This window comes from Amblyomma americanum, chromosome 9 (assembly GCF_052857255.1).
Source record: "Amblyomma americanum isolate KBUSLIRL-KWMA chromosome 9, ASM5285725v1, whole genome shotgun sequence".
Taxonomy (NCBI): domain Eukaryota; kingdom Metazoa; phylum Arthropoda; class Arachnida; order Ixodida; family Ixodidae; genus Amblyomma; species Amblyomma americanum.
Window position 1 is genome coordinate 40,013,864 of NC_135505.1, and position 23,568 is coordinate 40,037,431.

Here is a 23,568-nt window from a genome sequence, read left to right on the forward strand (position 1 = left end):
TTGTTTTTTGGCTTTGAAATACTTCGGAACTTCTAGGTGCAGCCTGCGAAGGATAGTAGACGCAGTTTAGGCGTGTTCTCCAGTGTCGTCCACTGCTACGTGCGAGTGCCGGCGGATCGCTGACGTGCTGCTTTAAATGCTGCGTCTGGGGGCCTGGCCTGCGCAGACCACTCGACGCGCAGATTCCCTGGGAGATGTTCAGGCCGGCGCACATGTTTTTCGGCTTGGAAATACTTCGGAACTTCTAGGTGCAGCCTGCGAAGGATAGTAGACGCAGTTTAAGTGTGTTCTTCAGTGTCGTCCACTGCTGCTGCGTGCGAGTGCCGGCAGATCGCTGACGTGCTGCTTTTAAATGCTGCGCCTGGGGGCCTGGCCTGCGCACGAACCACTCGATGCGCAGAATCTCTGGGAGATGATCAGGTCGGCGCGCTTGTTTTTGCCTTGGAAATACTTCGGAACTTCTAGGTGGAGCCTGCGAGGATAGTAGTTGCAGTTTAAGGGTGTACCCAAGTGTCGTCCACTGCTGCGTGCGAGTGCCGGCGGATCGCTGACGTGCTGCTTTTAAATGCTGAGCCTGGGGGCCTGGCCTGCGCAGACCACTCATTGCGCACAATCCCTGGGAGATTATCAGGCCGGCGCACTTCTTTTTTGCTTTGAATACCTCGAACTTCTAGGTGCAACCTGCGAAGGATAGTAGACGCAGTTTAGCGTCCTCTCCTGTGTCGTCCACTGCTGCGTGCGGAGTGCCGGCGGATCGCTGACGTGCTGCTTTAAAATGCTGCGTCTGGGGGCCTGGCCTGCGCAGACCACTAAATGCGCAGAATCCCAGGAAGGTGATCAGGCCGGCGCACTTGTTTTTGGCTTGGAAATACTTCGGAACTTCTAGGTGCCAGCCTGGCGGAAGGATAGTAGACGCAGATTAAGCGTGTTCTCAAGGGTCGTCCACTGCTGCTGCGTGCGAGTGAAGAATAATCGCAGACGTGCTGCTTTAAATGCTGCGCTGGGGCCTGGCCTGCCTAGACCACTCTATGCGCAGAATCTTTGGGAGATGATCAGCCGCGCACTTGTTTTTTGCTTGGAAATACTTCGGAACTTCTAGGTGCAGCTGCGAAGGATAGTAGACACAGTTTAAGCGTGTTCTTCAGTGTCGTCCACTTCTGCGTGCGAGTGCCGGCGGATCGCTGACGTGCTGCTTTTAAATGCTGCGCCTGGGTTCTGGCCTGCGCAGACCACTCGACGCGCAGAATCCCCTGCAGATGATCAGGCCGGCGCACTTGTTTTTCGGCTTTGAAATACTTCGGACCACTAGGTGCAGCCTGCTAAGGATGTAGACGCAGTTTGAGCGTGTTCTCCAGTGTCGTCCACTGCTGCTGCGTGCGAGTGCCGGCAGATCGCTGACGTGCTGCTTTTAAATCTGCGCCTGGGAACCTAACTTCGCAGACCACTCGATGCGCAGAATCCCTTGGAGATGATCATGTAAGCGCACTTGTTTTTCGGCTTGGAAATACTTCGTAACGTTTAGTGCCACCTGCGAAGGATAGTAGACGCATTTTAAGCGTGTTCTCCTGTGTCGTCCACTGCTGCGTGCGAGTGCCGGCGGATCGCTGACGTGCTGCTTTAAAATGCTGCGTCTGGGGCCTGGCCTGCGCAGACCACTAATGCGCAGAATCCCAGGAAGGTGATCAGGCCGGCGCACTTGTTTTTGCTTGGAAATTACTTCGGAACTTTTAGGCGCAGCGTGCGAAGGATAGTAGACGCAGATTAAGCGTGTTCTCAAGGGTCGTCCACTGCTGCTGCGTGCGAGTGAAGAATAATCGCAGACGTGCTGCTTTTAAAATGCTGCGCCTGGGGGCCTGGCCTGCGCAGACCACTCGATGCGCAGAATCCCTTGAAGATGATCAGGCGGGCGCACTTGTTTTTGGCTTGGAAATACTTCGGAACTTCTAGGTGCAGCCTGCGAAGGATAGTAGACACAGTTTAAGCGTGTTCTTCAGTGTCGTCCACTTCTGCGTGCGAGTGCCGGCGGATCGCTGACGTGCTGCTTTTAAATGCTGCGCCTGGGGTTCTGGCCTGCGCAGACCACTCGACGCGCAGAATCCCCTGCAGATGATCAGGCCGGCGCACTTGTTTTTCGGCTTTGAAATACTTCGGACCATCTAGGTGCAGCCTGCTAAGGATGGTAGACGCAGTTTGAGCGTGTTCTCCAGTGTCGTCCACTGCTGCTGCGTGCGAGTGCCGGCAGATCGCTGACGTGCTGCTTTTTAAATCTGCGCCTGGGAACCTAACCTTCGCAGACCACTCGATGCGCAGAATCCCTTGGAGATGATCATGTAAGCGCACTTGTTTTTCGCTGGAAATACTTCGTAACGTTTAAGTGCCACCTGCGAAGGATAGTAGACGCATTTTAAGCGTGTTCTCCAGTGTCGTCCACTGCTGCTGCCTGCGAGTGCCAGCGGATCGCTGACGTTCTGCTTTTAAATGCCGAGCCTGGGGGCCTGGCCTGCGCAGACCACTCAATGCGCAGATTCCCTGGGAGATGTTCAGGCCGGCGCACATGTTTTTCGGCTTGGAAATACTTCGGAACTTCTAGGTGCAGCCTGCGAAGGATAGTAGACGCAGTTTAAGTGTGTTCTTCAGTGTCGTCCACTGCTGCTGCGCGTGCGAGTGCCGGCAGATCGCTGACGTGCTGCTTTTAAATGCTGCGCCTGGGGGCCTGGCCTGCGCACACCACTCGATGCGCAGAATCCCTGGGAGATGATCAGGTCGGCGCGCTTGTTTTTTGCCTTGGAAATACTTCGGAACTTCTAGGTGGAGCCTGCGAAGGATAGTAAGTTGCAGTTTAAGGTGTACCCAAGTGTCGTCCACTGCTGCGTGCGAGTGCCGGCGGATCGCTGACGTGCTGCTTTTAAATGCTGAGCCTGGGGCCTGGCCTGCGCAGACCACTCATTGCGCACAATCCCTGGAGATGATCAGGCCGGCGCACTTCTTTTTTGGCTTTGAAATACCTCGGAACTTCTAGGTGCAACCTGCGAAGGATAGTAGACGCAGTTTAAGCGTCCTCTCCTGTGTCGTCCACTGCTGCGTGCGAGTGCCGGCGGATCGCTGACGTGCTGCTTTAAAATGCTGCGTCTGGGGGCCTGGCCTGCGCAGACCACTAAATGCGCAGAATCCCAGGAGGTGATCAGGCCGGCGCACTTGTTTTTGGCTTGGAAATACTTCGGAACTTCTAGTGCAGCCTGCGAAGGATAGTAGACGCAGATTAAGCGTGTTCTCAAGGGTCGTCCACTGCTGCTGCGTGCGAGTGAAGAATAATCGCAGACGTGCTGCTTTAAAATGCTGCGCCTGGGGGCCTGGCCTGCCTAGACCACTCTATGCGCAGAATCTTTGGGAGATGATCAGGCGGCGCACTTGTTTTTTGCTTGGAAATACTTCGGAACTTCTAGGTGCAGCCTGCGAAGGATAGTAGACACAGTTTAAGCGTGTTCTTCAGTGTCGTCCACTTCTGCGTGCGAGTGCCGGCGGATCGCTGACGTGCTGCTTTTAAATGCTGCGCCTGGGGTTCTGGCCCTGCGCAGACCACTCGACGCGCAGAATCCCCTGCAGATGATCAGGCCGGCGCACTTGTTTTTCGGCTTTGAAATACTTCGGACCATCTAGGTGCAGCCTGCTAAGGATGGTAGACGCAGTTTGAGCGTGTTCTCCAGTGTCGTCCACTGCTGCTGCGTGCGAGTGCCGGCAGATCGCTGACGTGCTGCTTTTAAATCTGCGCCTGGGAACCTAACCTTCGCAGACCACTCGGATGCGCAGAATCCCTTGGAGATGATCATGTAAGCGCACTTGTTTTTCGGCTTGGAAATACTTCGTAACGTTTAGGTGCCACCTGCGAAGGATAGTAGACGCATTTTAAGCGTGTTCTCCTGTGTCGTCCACTGCTGCGTGCGAGTGCCGGCGGATCGCTGACGTGCTGCTTTAAAATGCTGCGTCTGGGGGCCTGGCCTGCGCAGACCACTAAATGCGGCAGAATCCCAGGAAGGTGATCAGGCCGGCGCACTGTTTTTGGCTTGGAAATACTTCGAACTTTTAGGCGCAGCGTGCGAAGGATAGTAGACGCAGATTAAGCGTGTTCTCAAGGGTCGTCCACTGCTGCTGCGTGCGAGTGAAGAATAATCGCAGACGTGCTGCTTTAAAATGCTGCGCCTGGGGGCCTGGCCTGCGCAGACCACTCGATGCGCAGAATCCCTTGAAGATGATCAGGCGGGCGCACTTGTTTTTGGCTTGGAAATACTTCGAACTTCTAGGTGCAGCCTGCGAAGGATAGTAGACACAGTTTAAGCGTGTTCTTCAGTGTCGTCCACTTCTGCGTGCGCGTGCCGGCGGATCGCTGACGTGCTGCTTTTAAATGCTGCGCCTGGGGTTCTGGCTGCGCAGACCACTCGACGCGCAGAATCCCTGCAGATGATCAGGCCGGCGCACTTGTTTTTCGGCTTTGAAATACTTCGGACCATCTAGGTGCAGCCTGCTAAGGGATGGTAGACGCAGTTTGAGCGTGTTCTCCAGTGTCGTCCACTGCTGCTGCGTGCGAGTGCCGGCAGATCGCTGACGTGCTGCTTTTAAATCTGCGCCTGGGAACCTACCTTCGCAGACCACTCGATGCGCAGAATCCCTTGGAGATGATCATGTAAGCGCACTTGTTTTTCGGCTTGGAAATACTTCGTAACGTTTAAGTGCCACCTGCGAAGGATAGTAAGACGCATTTAAGCGTGTTCTCCAGTGTCGTCCACTGCTGCTGCCTGCGAGTGCCAGCGGATCGCTGACGTTCTGCTTTTAAATGCCGAGCCTGGGGGCCTGGCCTGCGCAGACCACTCAATGCGCAGATCCCTGGGAGATGTTCAGGCCGGCGCACATGTTTTTCGGCTTGGAAATACTTCGAACTTCTAGGTGCAGCCCTGCGAAGGATAGTAGACGCAGTTTAAGTGTGTTCTTCAGTGTCGTCCACTGCTGCTGCGTGCGAGTGCCGGCAGATCGCTGACGTGCTGCTTTTAAATGCGCGCCTGGGGGGCCTGGGCCTGCGCACACCACTCGATGCGCAGATCCCTGGGAGATGATCAGGTCGGCGCGCTTGTTTTTTGCCTTGGAAATACTCGGAACTTCTAGGTGGAGCCTGCGAAGGATAGTAGTTGCAGTTTAAGGGTGTACCAAGTGTCGTCCACTGCTGCGTGCGAGTGCCGGCGGATCGCTGACGTGCTGCTTTTAAATGCTGAGCCTGGGGCCTGGCCTGCGCAGACCACTCATTGCGCACAATCCCTGGGAGATGATCAGGCCGGCGCACTTCTTTTTTGGCTTTGAAATACCTCGAACTTCTAGGTGCAACCTGCGAAGGATAGTAGACGCAGTTTAAGCGTCCTCTCCTGTGTCGTCCACTGCTGCGTGCGAGTGCCGGCGGATCGCTGACGTGCTGCTTTAAAATGCTGCGTCTGGGGGCCTGGCCTGCGCAGACCACTAAATGCGCAGATTCCCAGGAAGGTGATCAGGCCGGCGCACTTGTTTTTGGCTTGGAAATACTTCGGAACTTCTAGGTGCAGCCTGCGAAGGATAGTAGACGCAGATTAAGCGTGTTCTCAAGGTTCGTCCACTGCTGCTGCGTGCGAGTGAAGAATAATCGCAGGACGTGCTGCTTTTAAAATGCTGCGCCTGGGGGCCTGGCCTGCCTAGACCACTCTATGCGCAGAATCTTTGGGAGATGATCAGGCCGGCGCACTTGTTTTTTGCTTGGAAATACTCGGAACTTCTCGGTGCAGCCTGCGAAGGATAGTAAGACACAGTTTAAGCGTGTTCTCCAGTGTCGTCCACTTCTGCGTGCGAGTGCCGGCGGATCGCTGCCGTGCTGCTTTAAATGCTGGCGCCTGGGGTTCTGGCCTGCGCAGACCACTCGACTCGCAGAATCCCCTGCAGATGATCAGGCCGGCGCACTTGTTTTTCGGCTTGGAAATACTTCGGAACATCTAGGTGCAGCCTGCTAAGGATAGTAGTTGCAGTTTAAGCGTGTTCCCAAGTGTCGTCCACTGCTGCGTGCGAGTGCGGCGGATCGCTGACGTGCTGCTTTTAAATGCTGAGCCTGGGGGCCTGGTCTGCGCAGACCACTCACTTCGCACAATCCCTGGGAGATGATCAGGCCGGCGCACTTGTTTTTTGGCTTTGAAATACTTCGGAACTTCTAGGTGCAGCCTGCGAAGGATAGTAGACGCAGTTTAGGCGTGTTCTCCAGTGTCGTCCACTGCTACGTGCAAGTGCCGGCGGATCGCTGACGTGCTGCTTTAAAATGCTGCGTCTGGGAGCCTGGCCTGCGCAGACCACTAAATGCGCAGAATCCCAGGAAGGTGATCAGGCCGGCGCACTTGTTTTTGGCTTGGAAATACTTCGGAACTTCTAGGTGCAGCGCGCGAAGGATAGTAGACGCAGATTAAGCGTGTTCTCAAGGGTCGTCCACTGCTGCTGCGTGCGAGTGAAGAAGGATCGCTGACGTGCTGCTTTAAAATGCTGCGCCTGGGGGCATGGCCTGCGCAGACCACTAAATGCGCAGAATCCCAGGAAGGTGATCAGGCCGGCGCACTTGTTTTTGGCTTGGAAATACTTCGGAACTTCTAGGTGGCAGCCTGCGAAGGGATAGTAGACACAGTTTAAGCCGTGTTCTCCAGTGTCGTCCACTTCTGCGTGCGAGTGCCGGCGGATCGCTGACGTGCTGCTTTTAAATGCTGCGCCTGGGGTTCTGGCCTGCGCAGACCACTCGACGCGCAGAATCCCCTGCAGATGATCAGGCCGGCGCACCTGTTTTTCGGCTTTGAAATACTTCGGACCATCTAGGTGCAGCCTGCTAAGGATGGTAGACGCAGTTTGAGCGTGTTCTCCAGTGTCGTCCACTGCTGCTGCGTGCGAGTGCCGGCAGATCGCTGACGTGCTGCTTTTAAATCTGCGCCTGGGAACCTAACCTTCGCAGACCACTCGATGCGCAGAATCCCTTGGAGATGATCATGTAAGCGCACTTGTTTTTCGGCTTGGAAATACTTCGTACGTTTAGGTGCACCTGCGAAGGATAGTAGACGCATTTTAAGCGTGTTCTCCAGTGTCGTTCACTGCTGCTGCGTGCGAGTGCCAGCGATCGCTGACGTTCTGCTTTTAAATGCCGAGCCTGGGGGCCTGGCCTGCGCAGACACTCAATGCGCAGATTCCCTGGAGATGATCAGGCCGGCGCAATGTTTTTTGGCTTTGAAATACTTCGGAACTTCTAGGTGCAGCCTGCGAAGGATAGTAGACGCAGTTTAAGTGTGTTCTACAGTGTCGTCCACTGCTGCTGCGTGCGAGTGCCGGCAGATCGCTGACGTGCTGCTTTTAAATGCTGCGCCTGGGGGCCTGGCCTGCGCACACCACTCGATGCGCAGAATCCCTGGGAGATGATCAGGTCGGCGCGCTTGTTTTTGCCTTGGAAATACTTCGGAACTTCTAGGTGCAGCCTGCGAGGATAGTAGACGCTGATTAAGCGTGTTCTCAAGGGTCGTCACTGCTGCTGCGTGCGAGTGAAGAATAATCGCAGACGTGCTGCTTTAAAATGCTGCGCCTGGGGCCTGGCCTGCCTAGACCACTCTATGCGCAGAATTTTTGGGAGATGATCAGGCCGGCGCACTTGTTTTTGGCTTGGAAATACTTCGGAACTTCTCGGTGCAGCCTGCGAAGGATAGTAGACACAGTTTAAGCGTGTTCTCCAGTGTCGTCCACTTCTGCGTGCGAGTGCCGGAGGCATCGCTGACGTGCTGCTTTTAAATGCTGCGCCTGGGGGCCTGGCCTGCGCACACCACTCGATGCGCAGAATCCCTGGGAGATGATCAGGTCGGCGCGCTTGTTTTTTGCCTTGGAAATACTTCGGATCTTCTAGGTGGAGACTGCGAGGATAGTAGTTGCAGTTTAAGGTGTACCCAAGTGTCGTCCACTGCTGCGTGCGAGTGCCGGCGGATCGCTGACGTGCTGCTTTTAAATGCTGAGCCTGGGGGCCTGGCCTGCGCAGACCACTCATTGCGCACAATCCCTGGGAGATGATCAGGCCGGCGCACTTCTTTTTGGCTTTGAAATACCTCGGAACTTCTAGGTGCAACCTGCGAAGGATAGTAGACGCAGTTTAAGCGTCTCTCCTGTGTCGTCCACTGCTGCGTGCGAGTGCCGGCGGATCGCTGACGTGCTGCTTTAAAATGCTGCGTCTGGGGCCTGGCCTGCGCAGACCACTAATGCGCAGAATCCCAGGAAGGTGATCAGGCCGCGCACTTGTTTTTGGCTTGGAAATACTTCGGAACTTCTCGGTGCAGCCTGCGAAGGATAGTAGACACAGTTTAAGCGTGTTCTCCAGTGTCGTCCACTTCTGCGTGCGAGTGCCGGCGGATCGCTGACGTGCTGCTTTTAAATGCTGCGGTCTGGGGGCCTGGCCTGCGCAGACACACTAAATGCGCAGAATCCCAGGAAGGTGATCAGGCCGCGCACTTTTTTTTTGGCTTGAAATACTTCGGAACTTCTAGGTGCAGCCTGCGAAGGATAGTAGACGCAGATTAAGCGTGTTCTCAAGGGTCGTCCACTGCTGCTGCGTGCGAAGTGAAGAATAATCGCAGACGTGCTGCTTTAAATGCTGCGCCTGGGGGCCTGGCCTGCCTAGACCACTCTATGCGCAGAATCTTTGGGAGATGATCAGGCCGGCGCACTTGTTTTTGGCTTGGAAATACTTCGGAACTTCTCGGTGCAGCCTGCGAAGGATAGTAGACACAGTTTAAGCGTGTTCTCCAGTGTCGTCCCCTTCTGCGTGCGAGTGCCGGCGGATCGCTGACGTGCTGCTTTTAAATGCTGCGTCTGGGGGCCTGGCCTGCGCAGACCACTAAATGCGCAGAATCCCAGGAAGGTGATCAGGCCGGCGCACTTTTTTTTTGGCTTGGGAAATACTTCGGAACTTCTAGGTGCAGCCTGCGAACGATAGTAGACGCAGATTAAGCGTGTTCTCAAGGGTCGTCCACTGCTGCTGCGTGCGAGTGAAGAATAATCGCTGACGTGCTGCTTTAAAATGCTGCGCCTGGGGGCCTGGCCTGCCTAGACCACTCTATGCGCAGTATTTTTGGAGATTATCAGGCCGGCGCACTTGTTTTTGGCTTGAAATACTTCGGAACTTCTAGGTGCAGCCTGCGAAGGATAGTAGACACAGTTTTAAGCGTGTTCTCCAGTGTCGTCCACTTCTGCGTGCGAGTGCCGGCGGATCGCTGACGTGCTGCTTTTAAATGCTGCGCCTGGGGGCCTGGCCTGCGCAGACCACTAAATGCGCAGAATCCCAGGAAGGTGATCAGGCCGGCGCACTTGTTTTTGGCTTGGAAATACTTCGGAACTTCTAGGTGCAGCCTGCGAAGGATAGTAGACGCAGATTAAGCGTGTTCTCAAGGGTCGTCCACTGCTGCTGCGTGCGAGTGAAGAATAATCGCAGACGTGCTGCTTTAAAATGCTGCGCCTGGGGGCCTGGCCTGCCTAGACCACTCTATGCGCAGAATCTTTGGGAGATGATCAGGCCGGCGCACTTGTTTTTTGCTTGGAAATACTTCGGAAACTTCTCGGTGCAGCCTGCGAAGGATAGTAGACACAGTTTAAGCGTGTTCTCCAGTGTCGTCCACTTCTGCGTGCGAGTGCCGGCGGATCGCTGCGTGCTGCTTTTAAATGCTGCGCCTGGGGTTCTGGCCTGCGCAGACCACTCGACGCGCAGAATCCCCTGCAGATGATCAGGCCGGCGCACTTGTTTTTCGGCTTGGAAATACTTCGGAACATCTAGGTGCAGCCTGCTAAGGATAGTAGTTGCAGTTTAAGCGTGTTCCCAAGTGTCGTCCACTGCTGCGTGCGAGTGCCGGCGGATCGCTGACGTGCTGCTTTTAAATGCTGAGCCTGGGGGCCTGGTCTGCGCAGACCACTCACTTCGCACAATCCCTGGGAGATGATCAGGCCGGCGCACTTGTTTTTTGGCTTTGAAATACTTCGGAACTTCTAGGTGCAGCCTGCGAAGGATAGTAGACGCAGTTTAGGCGTGTTCTCCAGTGTCGTCCACTGCTACGTGCAAGTGCCGGCGGATCGCTGACGTGCTGCTTTAAAATGCTGCGTCTGGGAGCCTGGCCTGCGCAGACCACTAAATGCGCAGAATCCCAGGAAGGTGATCAGGCCGGCGCACTTGTTTTTGGCTTGGAAATACTTCGGAACTTCTAGGTGCAGCGCGCGAAGGATAGTAGACGCAGATTAAGCGTGTTCTCAAGGGTCGTCCACTGCTGCTGCGTGCGAGTGAAGAAGGATCGCTGACGTGCTGCTTTAAAATGCTGCGCCTGGGGGCCTGGCCTGCGCAGACCACTAAATGCGCAGAATCCCAGGAAGGTGATCAGGCCGGCGCACTTGTTTTTGGCTTGGAAATACTTCGGAACTTCTAGGTGCAGCCTGCGAAGGATAGTAGACACAGTTTAAGCGTGTTCTCCAGTGTCGTCCACTTCTGCGTGCGAGTGCCGGCGGATCGCTGACGTGCTGCTTTTAAATGCTGCGCCTGGGGTTCTGGCCTGCGCAGACCACTCGACGCGCAGAATCCCCTGCAGATGATCAGGCCGGCGCACTTGTTTTTCGGCTTTGAAATACTTCGGACCATCTAGGTGCAGCCTGCTAAGGATGGTAGACGCAGTTTGAGCGTGTTCTACAGTGTCGTCTACTGCTGCTGCGTGCGAGTGCCGGCAGATCGCTGACGTGCTGCTTTTAAATCTGCGCCTGGGAACCTAACCTTCGCAGACCACTCGATGCGCAGAATCCCTTGGAGATGATCATGTAAGCGCACTTGTTTTTCGGCTTGGAAATACTTCGTAACGTTTAGGTGCCGCCTGCGAAGGATAGTAGACGCATTTTAAGCGTGTTCTCCAGTGTCGTTCACTGCTGCTGCGTGCGAGTGCCAGCGGATCGCTGACGTTCTGCTTTTAAATGCCGAGCCTGGGGGCCTGGCCTGCGCAGACCACTCAATGCGCAGATTCCCTGGGAGATGTTCAGGCCGGCGCACATGTTTTTCGGCTTGGAAATACTTTGGAACTTCTAGGTGCAGCCTGCGAAGGATAGTAGACGCAGTTTAAGCGTGTTCTCCAGTGTCGTCCACTGCTGCCTGCGAGTGCCGGCGGATCGCTGACGTGCTGCTTTAAAATGCTGCGCCTGGGGACCTGGCCTGCGCAGACCACTCCGTGCGCCGAATCCCTGGGAGATGATCAGGCCGGCGCAATGTTTTTTGGCTTTGAAATACTTCGGAACTTCTAGGTGCAGCCTGCGAAGGATAGTAGACGCAGTTTAAGTGTGTTCTACAGTGTCGTCCACTGCTGCTGCGTGCGAGTGCCGGCAGATCGCTGACGTGCTGCTTTTAAATGCTGCGCCTGGGGGCCTGGCCTGCGCACACCACTCGATGCGCAGAATCCCTGGGAGATGATCAGGTCGGCGCGCTTGTTTTTTGCCTTGGAAATACTTCGGAACTTCTAGGTGCAGCCTGCGAAGGATAGTAGACGCAGATTAAGCGTGTTCTCAAGGGTCGTCCACTGCTGCTGCGTGCGAGTGAAGAATAATCGCAGACGTGCTGCTTTAAAATGCTGCGCCTGGGGGCCTGGCCTGCCTAGACCACTCTATGCGCAGAATTTTTGGGAGATGATCAGGCCGGCGCACTTGTTTTTGGCTTGGAAATACTTCGGAACTTCTCGGTGCAGCCTGCGAAGGATAGTAGACACAGTTTAAGCGTGTTCTCCAGTGTCGTCCACTTCTGCGTGCGAGTGCCGGAGGATCGCTGACGTGCTGCTTTTAAATGCTGCGCCTGGGGGCCTGGCCTGCGCACACCACTCGATGCGCAGAATCCCTGGGAGATGATCAGGTCGGCGCGCTTGTTTTTTGCCTTGGAAATACTTCGGAACTTCTAGGTGGAGACTGCGAAGGATAGTAGTTGCAGTTTAAGGGTGTACCCAAGTGTCGTCCACTGCTGCGTGCGAGTGCCGGCGGATCGCTGACGTGCTGCTTTTAAATGCTGAGCCTGGGGGCCTGGCCTGCGCAGACCACTCATTGCGCACAATCCCTGGGAGATGATCAGGCCGGCGCACTTCTTTTTTGGCTTTGAAATACCTCGGAACTTCTAGGTGCAACCTGCGAAGGATAGTAGACGCAGTTTAAGCGTCTTCTCCTGTGTCGTCCACTGCTGCGTGCGAGTGCCGGCGGATCGCTGACGTGCTGCTTTAAAATGCTGCGTCTGGGGGCCTGGCCTGCGCAGACCACTAAATGCGCAGAATCCCAGGAAGGTGATCAGGCCGGCGCACTTGTTTTTGGCTTGGAAATACTTCGGAACTTCTCGGTGCAGCCTGCGAAGGATAGTAGACACAGTTTAAGCGTGTTCTCCAGTGTCGTCCACTTCTGCGTGCGAGTGCCGGCGGATCGCTGACGTGCTGCTTTTAAATGCTGCGTCTGGGGGCCTGGCCTGCGCAGACCACTAAATGCGCAGAATCCCAGGAAGGTGATCAGGCCGGCGCACTTTTTTTTTGGCTTGGAAATACTTCGGAACTTCTAGGTGCAGCCTGCGAAGGATAGTAGACGCAGATTAAGCGTGTTCTCAAGGGTCGTCCACTGCTGCTGCGTGCGAGTGAAGAATAATCGCAGACGTGCTGCTTTAAAATGCTGCGCCTGGGGGCCTGGCCTGCCTAGACCACTCTATGCGCAGAATCTTTGGGAGATGATCAGGCCGGCGCACTTGTTTTTGGCTTGGAAATACTTCGGAACTTCTCGGTGCAGCCTGCGAAGGATAGTAGACACAGTTTAAGCGTGTTCTCCAGTGTCGTCCACTTCTGCGTGCGAGTGCCGGCGGATCGCTGACGTGCTGCTTTTAAATGCTGCGTCTGGGGGCCTGGCCTGCGCAGACCACTAAATGCGCAGAATCCCAGGAAGGTGATCAGGCCGGCGCACTTTTTTTTTGGCTTGGAAATACTTCGGAACTTCTAGGTGCAGCCTGCGAACGATAGTAGACGCAGATTAAGCGTGTTCTCAAGGGTCGTCCACTGCTGCTGCGTGCGAGTGAAGAATAATCGCTGACGTGCTGCTTTAAAATGCTGCGCCTGGGGGCCTGGCCTGCCTAGACCACTCTATGCGCAGAATTTTTGGGAGATTATCAGTACGGCGCACTTGTTTTTGGCTTGGAAATACTTCGGAACTTCTAGGTGCAGCCTGCGAAGGATAGTAGACACAGTTTAAGCGTGTTCTCCAGTGTCGTCCACTTCTGCGTGCGAGTGCCGGCGGATCGCTGACGTGCTGCTTTTAAATGCTGCGCCTGGGGTCCTGGCCTGCGCAGACCACTCAGTGCGCAGAATCCCTGGGAGATGATCAGGCCGGCGCAATGTTTTTTGGCTTTGAAATACTTCGGAACTTCTAGGTGCAGCCTGCGAAGGATAGTAGACGCAGTTTAAGTGTGTTCTACAGTGTCGTCCACTAGTGCTGCGTGCGAGTGCGGGCGGATCGCTGACATGCTGCTTTTAAATGCTGCGCTTGGGGGCCTGGCCTGCGCAGACCACTCGATGCGCGGAATCCCTTGGAGATGATCAGGCCGGTGAACTTGTTTTTCGGCTTGGAAATACTTCGGAACTTTTATGTGCCACCTGCGAAGGATAGTAGACGCAGTTTAAGCGTGTTCTCCAGTGTCGTCCGCTGCACGTGCTGCTTTTAAATAGTGGGCCTGGGGACTGGCCCTACAGACCACTCGATGCACAGAATCCCTTGGAGATGATCAGGCCGGCGCACTTGTTTTTTGGCTTGGAAATACCTCCGAACTTCTAGGTGCAGCCTGCGATGGATGGTAGACGCAGTTTAGCGTGTTCTCCCGTTTCGTACACTGCTGCTTCGTGCGAGTGCCGGCGGATCGCTGACGTGCTGCTTTTAAATGCTGCGCCTGGGGGCCTGGCCTGCACAGACCACGAGATGCGCAGAATCCCAGGGAGATGATCAGGCCGGCGCACTTGTTTTTCGGCTTGGAAATACTTCGGAACTTCAAGGTGCAGCCTGCGAAGGATGGTAGTCGCAGTTTAAACGTGTTCTCCAGTGTCGCCGACTGCTGCTAAGTGCGAGTGCCGGCGGATCGCTGACGTGCTGCTTTAAAATGCTGCGCCTGGGTTCCTGGCCTGCGCAGACCACTCGATGCGCAGAATCCCTTGGAGATGATCAGGCCGGCGCACTTGTTTTTCGGCTTGGAAATACTTCGGAACATCTAGGTGCAGCCTGCAAAGGATGGTAGACGCAGTTTGAGCGTGTTCTCCAGTGTCGTCCACTGCTGCTTCGTGCGAGTGCCGGCAGATCGCTGACGTGCTGCTTTTAAATCTGCGCCTGGGAACCTAACCTTCGCAGACCACTCGATGCGCAGAATCCCTTGGAGATGATCATGTAAGCGCACTTGTTTTTCGGCTTGGAAATACTTCGTAACGTTTAGGTGCCACCTGCGAAGGATAGTAGACGCATTTTAAGCGTGTTCTCCAGTGTCGTCCACTGCTGCTTGCGAGTGCCGGCGGATCGCTGACGTGCTGCTTTAAAATGCTGCGTCTGGGGGCCTGGCCTGCGCAGACCACTAAATGCGCGGAATCCCAGGAAGGTGATCAGGCCGGCGCACTTGTTTTTGGCTTGGCAATGCTTCGGAACTTCTAGGTGCAGCCTGCGAAGGATAGTAGACGCAGATTAAGCGTGTTCTCAAGGGTCGTCCACTGCTGCTGCGTGCGAGTGAAGAAGGATCGCTGACGTGCTGCTTTAAAATGCTGCGCCTGGGGTTCTGGCCTGCGCAGACCACTCGACGCGCAGAATCCCCTGCAGATGATCAGGCCGGCGCACTTGTTTTTCGGCTTGGAAATACTTCGGAACATCTAGGTGCAGCCTGCTAAGGATGGTAGACGCAATTTGAGCGTGTTCTCCAGTGTCGTCCACTGCTTCTGCGTGCGAGTGCCGGCAGATCGCTGACGTGCTGCTTTTAAATGCTGCGCCTGGGAACCTAACCTTCGCAGACCACTCGATGCGCAGAATCCCTTGGAGATGATCATGTAAGCGCACTTGTTTTTCGGCTTGGAAATACTTCGTAACTTTTAGGTGCCACCTGCGAAGGATAGTAGACGCATTTTAAGCGTGTTCTCCAGTGTCGTCCACTGCTGCTGCGTGCGAGTGCCAGCGGATCGCTGACGTTCTGCTTTTAAATGCTGAGCCTGGGGGCCTGGCCTGCGCAGACCACTCAATGCGCAGATTCCCTGGGAGATGTTCAGGCCGGCGCACATGTTTTTCGGCTTGGAAATACTTTGGAACTTCTAGGTGCAGCCTGCGAAGGATAGTAGACGCAGTTTAAGCGTGTTCTTCAGTGTCGTCCACTGCTGCGTGCGAGTGCCGGCGGATCGCTGACGTGCTGCTTTAAAATGCTGCGCCTGGGGACCTGGCCTGCGCAGACCACTCCGTGCGCAGAATCCCTGGGAGATGATCAGGCCGGCGCAATGTTTTTTGGCTTTGAAATACTTCGGAACTTCTAGATGCAGCCTGCGAAGGATAGTAGACGCAGTTTAAGTGTGTTCTACAGTGTCGTCCACTGCTGCTGCGTGCGAGTGCCGGCAGATCGCTGACGTGCTGCTTTTAAATGCTGCGCCTGGGGTCTGGCCTGCGCGCACCACTCGATGCGCAGAATCCCTGGGAGATGATCAGGTCGGCGCACTTGTTTTTTGGCTTGGAAATACTTCGGAACTTCTAGGTGGAGCCTGCGAAGGATAGTAGTTGCAGTTTAAGCGTGTTCCCAAGTGTCGTCCACTGCTGCGTGCGAGTGCCGGCGGATCGCTGACGTGCTGCTTTTAAATGCTGAGCCTGGGGGCCTGGCCTGCGCAGACCACTCATTGCGCACAATCCCTGGGAGATGATCAGGCCGGCGCACTTCTTTTTTGGCTTTGAAATACTTCGGAACTTCTAGGTGCAGCCTGCGAAGGATAGTAGACGCAGTTTAAGCGTGTTCTCCAGTGTCGTCCACTGCTGCGTGCGAGTGCCGGCGGATCGCTGACGTGCTGCTTTAAAATGCTGCGTCTGGGGGCCTGGCCTGCGCAGACCACTAATTGCGCAGAATCCCAGGAATGTGATCAGGCCGGCGCACTAGTTTTTGGCTTGGAAATACTTCGGAACTTCTAGGTGCAGCCTGCGAAGGATAGTAGACACAGTTTAAGCGTGTTCTCCAGTGTCGTCCACTTCTGCGTGCGAGTGCCGGCGGATCGCTGACGTGCTGCTTTTAAATGCTGCGCCTGGGGTTCTGGCCTGCGCAGACCACTCGACGCGCAGAATCCCCTGCAGATGATCAGGCCGGTGCACTTGTTTTTCGGCTTGGAAATACTTCGGAACATCTAGGTGCAGCCTGCTAAGGATGGTAGACGCAGTTTGAGCGTGTTCTCCAGTGTTGTCCACTGCTGCTGCGTGCGAGTGCCGGCAGATCGCTGACGTGCTGCTTTTAAATGCTGCGCCTGGGGGTCTGGCCTGCCTAGACCACTCTATGCGCAGAATCATTGGGAGATGATCAGGCCGGCGCACTTGTTTTTGGCTTGGAAATACTTCGGAACTTCTAGGTGCAGCCTGCGAAGGATAGTAGACACAGTTTAAGCGTGTTCTCCAGTGTCGTCCACTTCTGCGTGCGAGTGCCGGCGGATCGCTGACGTGCTGCTTTTAAATGCTGCGCCTGGGGTTCTGGCCTGCGCAGACCACTCGACGCGCAGAATCCCCTGCAGATGATCAGGCCGGCGCACTTGTTTTTCGGCATGGAAATACTTCGGAACATCTAGGTGCAGCCTGCTAAGGATAGTAGTTGCAGTTTAAGCGTGTTCCCAAGTGTCGTCCACTGCTGCGTGCGAGTGCCGGCGGATCGCTGACGTGCTGCTTTTAAATGCTGCGTCTGGGGGCCTGGCCTGCGCAGACCACTAAATGCGCAGAATCCCAGGAAGGTGATCAGGCCGGCGCACTTTTTTTTGGCTTGGAAATACTTCGGAACTTCTAGGTGCAGCCTGCGAAGGATAGTAGACACAGTTTAAGCGTGTTCTCCAGTGTCGTCCACTTCTGCGTGCGAGTGCCGGCGGATCGCTGACGTGCTGCTTTTAAATGCTGCGCCTGGGGTCCTGGCCTGCGCAGACCACTCAGTGCGCAGAATTTTTGGGAGATGATCAGGCCGGCGCACTTGTTGTTGGCTTGGAAATACTTCGGAACTTCTAGGTGCAGCCTGCGAAGGATAGTAGACACAGTTTAAGCGTGTTCTCCAGTGTCGTCCACTTCTGCGTGCGAGTGCCGGCGTATCGCTGACGTGCTGCTTTTAAATGCTGCGCCTGGGGTCCTGGCCTACGCAGACCACTCAGTGCGCAGAATCCCTGGGAGATGATCAGGCCGGCGCAATGTTTTTTGGCTTTGAAATTCTTCGGAACTTCTAGGTGCAGCCTGCGAAGGATAGTAGACGCAGTTTAAGTGTGTTCTACAGTGTCGTCCACTACTGCTGCGTGCGAGTGCGGGCGGATCGCTGACATGCTGCTTTTAAATGCTGCGCTTGGGGGCCTGGCCTGCGCAGACCACTCGATGTGCGGAATCCCTTGGAGATGATCAGGCCGGTGAACTTGTTTTTCGGCTTGGAAATACTTCGGAACATTTAGGTGCCACCTGCGAAGGATAGTAGACGCAGTTTAAGCGTGTTCTCCAGTGTCGTCCACTGCACGTGCTGCTTTTAAATAGTGGGCCTGGGGACTGGCCCTGCAGACCACTCGATGCACAGAATCCCTTGGAGATGATCAGGCCGGCGCACTTGTTTTTTGGCTAGGAAATACCTCCGAACTTCTAGGTGCAGCCTGCGAAGGATGGTAGACGCAGTTTAGCGTGTTCTCCCGTTTCCTACACTGCTGCTGCGTGCGAGTGCCGGCGGATCGCTGACGTGCTGCTTTTAAATGCTGCGCCTGGGGGCCTGGCCTGCACAGACCACGACATGCGCAGAATCCCAGGGAGATGATCAGGCCGGCGCACTTGTTTTTCGGCTTGGAAATACTTCGGAACTTCAAGGTGCAGCCTGCGAAGGATGGTAGTCGCAGTTTAAACGGGTTCTCCAGTGTCGCCGACTGCTGCTAAGTGCGAGTGCCGGCGGATCGCTGACGTGCTGCTTTAAAATGCTGCGCCTGGGTTCCTGGCCTGCGCAGACCACTCGATGCGCAGAATCCCTTGGAGAGGATCAGGCCGGCGCACTTGTTTTTCGGCTTGGAAATACTTCGGAACATCTAGGTGCAGCCTGCAAAGGATGGTAGACGCAGTTTGAGCGTGTTCTCCAGTGTCGTCCACTGCTGCTGCGTGCGAGTGCCGGCAGATCGCTGACGTGCTGCTTTTAAATGCTGCGCCTGGGGGCCTGGCCTTCGCAGACCACTCGATGCGCAGAATCCCTTCGAGATGATCATGTAAGCGCACTTGTTTTTCGGCTTGGAAATACTTCGTAACTTTTAGGTGCCACCTGCGAAGGATAGTAGACGCATTTTAAGCGTGTTCTCCAGTGTCGTCCACTGCTGCTGCGTGCGAGTGCCAGCGGATCGCTGACGTTCTGCTTTTAAATGCTGAGCCTGGGGGCCTGGCCTGCGCAGACCACTCAATGCGCAGATTCCCTGGGAGATGTTCAGACCGGCGCACATGTTTTTCGGCTTGGAAATACTTTGGAACTTCTAGGTGCAGCCTGCGAAGGATAGTAGACGCCGTTTAAGCGTGTTCTCCAGTGAAGTCCACTGCTGCTGCGTGCGAGCGCCGGCGGATCGCTGACGTGCTGCTTTTAAATGCTGAGCCTGGGGCCTGGCCTGCGCAGACCACTCAATACGCAGATTCCCTGAGAGATGTTCAGGCCAGCGCACATGTTTTTCGGTTTGGAAATACTTCGGAACTTCTAGGTGCAGCCTGCGAAGGATAGTAGACGCAGTTTAAGCGTGTTCTCCAGTGACGTCCACTGCAGCTGCGTGCGAGTGCCGGCGGATCGCTGACGTGCTGCTTTTAAATGCTGCGCCTGGGGACCTGGCCTGCGCAGACCACTCGATGCGCAGAATTCCTTGGAGATGATCAGGCTGGCGCACTTGTTTTTCGGCTTGGAAATACTTCGGAACATCTAGGTGCAGCCTGCAAAGGATGGTAGACGCAGTTTGAGCGTGTTCTCCAGTGTCGTCCACTGCTGCTGCGTGCGAGTGCCGGCGGATCGCTGACGTGCAGCTTTTAAATGCTGCGCCTGGGGGCCTGGCCTTCGCAGACCACACGATGCGCAGAATCCCTTGGAAATGATCATGTAGGCGCACTTGTTTTTTGGCTTGGAAATACTTCGTAACTTTTAGGTGCCACCTGCGAAGGATTGTAGACGCATTTTAAGCGTGTTCTCCAGTGTCGTCCACTGCTGCTGCGTGCGAGTGCCAGCGGATCGCTGACGTTCTGCTTTTAAATGCTGAGCCTGGGGGCCTGGCCTTCGCAGACCACTCAATGCGCAGATTCCCTGGGAGATGTTCAGACCGGCGCACATGTTTTTCGGCTTGGAAATACTTTGGAACTTCTAGGTGCAGCCTGCGAAGGATAGTAGACGCAGTTTAAGCGTGTTCTCCAGTGACGTCCACTGCTGCTGCGTGCGAGTGCCGGCGGATCGCTGACGTGCTGCTTTTAAATGCTGAGCCTGGGGCCTGGCCTGCGCAGACCACTCAATACGCAGATTCCCTGAGAGATGTTCAGGCCAGCGCACATTTTTTTCGGCTTGGAAATACTTCGGAACTTCTAGGTGCAGCCTGCGAAGGATAGTAGACGCAGTTTAAGCGTGTTCTCCAGTGACGTCCACTGCAGCTGCGTGCGAGTGCCGGCGGATCGCTGACGTTCTGCTTTTAAATGCTGCGCCTGGGGACATGGCCTGCGCAGACCACTCGATGCGCAGAATTCCTTGGAGATGATCAGGCTGGCGCACTTGTTTTTCGGCTTGGAAATAATTCGGAACATCTAGGTGCAGCCTGCAAAGGATGGTAGACGCAGTTTGAGCGTGTTCTCCAGTGTCGTCCACTGCTGCTGCGTGCGAGTGCCGGCGGATCGCTGACGTGCTGCTTTTAAATGCTGCGCCTGGGGGCCTGGCCTTCGCAGACCACACGATGAGCAGAATCCCTTCGAGATGATCATGTAGGCGCACTTGTTTTTCGGCTTGGAAATACTTCGTAACTTTTAGGTGCCACCTGCGAAGGATAGTAGACGCAGTTTAAGCGTGTTCTCCAGTGACGTCCACTGCAGCTGCGTGCGAGTGCCGGCGGATCGCTGACGTGCTGCTTTTAAATGCTGCGCCTGGGGACCTGGCCTGCGCAGACCACTCGATGCACAGAATCCCTTGGAGATGATCAGGCCTGCGCATTTGTTTTTCGGCTTGGAAATACTTCGGAACTTTTAGGTGCCACCTGCGGAGGATAGTAGACACAGTTTAAGCGTGTTCGCCAGTGTCGTCCACTGCTGCTGCCTGAGAGTGCTGGCAGATCGCTGACGTGCTGTTTTTAAATGCTGCGCCTGGGGGCCTGGCCTGCGCATACAACTCGATGCGCAGAATCCCTTGAAGATGATCAGGCCGGCGCACTTGTTTTTAGGCTTGGAAATACTTCGGAACTTCTAGGTGCAGCCTGCGAAGGATGGTAGACGCAGTTTGAGCGTGTTCTCCAGTGTCGTCCACTGATGCTGCGTGCGAGTGCCGGCGGATCGCTGACGTTCTGCTTTTAAATGCTGCGCCTGAGGTCCTGACCTGCGCAGACCACTCGATGCGCCGAATCCCTTGGAGATGATCAGGCCGGGGCACTTGTTTTTCGGCTTGGAAATACTTCGGAACTTCTAGGTGCAGAATGCGAAGAATAGTAGATGCAGTTTAAGCGTGTTCCCAAGTGTCGTACACTGCTGCGTGCGAGTGCCGGCGGATCGCTGACGTCCTGCTTTTAAATGCTGCGCCTGAGGTCCTGGCCTGCGCAGACCACTCAACACGCAGAATCCCTTGGAGATGATCAGGCCGGGGCACTTGTTTTTCGGCTTGGAAATACTTCGGAACTTCTAGGTGCAGCCTGCGAAGGATGGTAGACGCAGTTTAAGCGTGTCCTCCAGTGTCGTCCACTGCTGCTGCGTGCTAGTGCCGGCGGATCGCTGACGTGCTGCTTTTAAATGCTGAGCCTCGGGGCCTGGCCTGCGCAGACCACTCATTGCGCACAATCCCTGGGAGATGATCAGGCCGGCGCACTTGTTTTTTGGCTTTGAAATACTTCGGAACTTCTAGGTGCAGCCTGCGAAGGATAGTAGACGCAGTTTAAGCGTGTTCTCCAGTGTCGTCCATTGCTGCGTGCGAGTGCCGGCGGATCGCTGACGTGCTGCTTTAAAATGCTGCGCCTGGGGGCCTGGCCTGCGCAGACCACTAAATGCGCAGAATCCCAGGAACGTGATCAGGCCGGCGCACTTGTTTTTGGCTTGGAAATACTTCGGAACTTCTAGGTGCAGCCTGCGAAGGATAGTAGACGCAGATTAAGCGTGTTCTCAAGGGTCGTCCACTGCTGCTGCGTGCGAGTGAAGGCGGATCGCTGACGTGCTCCTTTAAAATGCTGCGCCTGGGGGCCTGGCCTGCGCAGACCACTCGATGTGCAGAATGCCTGGGAGATGATCAGGTCGGCGCACTTGTTTTTTGGCTTGGAAATACTTCGGAACTTCTAGGTGCAGCCTGCGAAGGATAGTAGATGCAGTTTTAGCGTGTTTCCATGTGTCGTCCACAGCTGCGTGCGATTGCCGGCGGATCGCTGACGTGCTGCTTTTAAATGCTGAGCCTGGGGGCCTGGCCTGCGCAGACCACTCAATGCGCAGAATCCCTGGGAGATGTTCAGACCGGCGCACTTGTTATTCGGCTTGGAAATACTTCGGAACTTCTAGGTGCCACCTGCGAAAGATAGTAGACACAGTTTAAGCGTGTTCTCCAGTGTCGTCCACTGCTGCTGCGTGAGAGTGCCGGCAGATCGCTGACGTGCTGCTTTTAAATGCTGAGCCTGGGGGGCTGGCCTGCGCAGACCACTCAATGCGCAGATTCCCTGGGAGATGTTCAGGCCGGCGCACATGTTTTTCGGCTTGGAAATACTTCGGAACTTCTAGGTGCAGCCTGCGAAGGATAGTAGACGCACTTTAAGCGTGTTCTCCAGTGTCGTCCACTGCTGCGTGCGAGTGCCGGCGGATCGCTGACGTGCTGCTTTAAAATGCTGCGCCTGGGGAGCTGGCCTGCGCAGACCACTCAGTGCGCAGAATACCTGGGAGATGATCAGGCCGGCGCAATGTTTTTTGGCTTTGAAATACTTCGGAACTTCTAGGTGAAGCCTGCGAAGTATAGTAGACGCAGTTTAAGTGTGTTCTACAGTGTCGTCCACTGCTGCTGCGTGCGAGTGCCGGCGGATCGCTGACGTGCTGCTTTTAAATGCTGCGCTTGGGGGCCTGGCCTGCGCAGACCACTCGATGCGCGGAATCCCTTGGAGATGATCAGGCCGGCGCACTTGTTTTTCGGCTTTGAAATACTTCGGACCATCTAGGTGCAGCCTGCTAAGGATGGTAGACGCAGTTTGAGCGTGTTCTACAGTGTCGTCTACTGCTGCTGCGTGCGAGTGCCGGCAGATCGCTGACGTGCTGCTTTTAAATCTGCGCCTGGGAACCTAACCTTCGCAGACCACTCGATGCGCAGAATCCCTTGGAGATGATCATGTAAGCGCACTTGTTTTTCGGCTTGGAAATACTTCGTAACGTTTAGGTGCCGCCTGCGAAGGATAGTAGACGCATTTTAAGCGTGTTCTCCAGTGTCGTTCACTGCTGCTGCGTGCGAGTGCCAGCGGATCGCTGACGTTCTGCTTTTAAATGCCGAGCCTGGGGGCCTGGCCTGCGCAGACCACTCAATGCGCAGATTCCCTGGGAGATGTTCAGGCCGGCGCACATGTTTTTCGGCTTGGAAATACTTTGGAACTTCTAGGTGCAGCCTGCGAAGGATAGTAGACGCAGTTTAAGCGTGTTCTCCAGTGTCGTCCACTGCTGCCTGCGAGTGCCGGCGGATCGCTGACGTGCTGCTTTAAAATGCTGCGCCTGGGGACCTGGCCTGCGCAGACCACTCCGTGCGCCGAATCCCTGGGAGATGATCAGGCCGGCGCAATGTTTTTTGGCTTTGAAATACTTCGGAACTTCTAGGTGCAGCCTGCGAAGGATAGTAGACGCAGTTTAAGTGTGTTCTACAGTGTCGTCCACTGCTGCTGCGTGCGAGTGCCGGCAGATCGCTGACGTGCTGCTTTTAAATGCTGCGCCTGGGGGCCTGGCCTGCGCACACCACTCGATGCGCAGAATCCCTGGGAGATGATCAGGTCGGCGCGCTTGTTTTTTGCCTTGGAAATACTTCGGAACTTCTAGGTGCAGCCTGCGAAGGATAGTAGACGCAGATTAAGCGTGTTCTCAAGGGTCGTCCACTGCTGC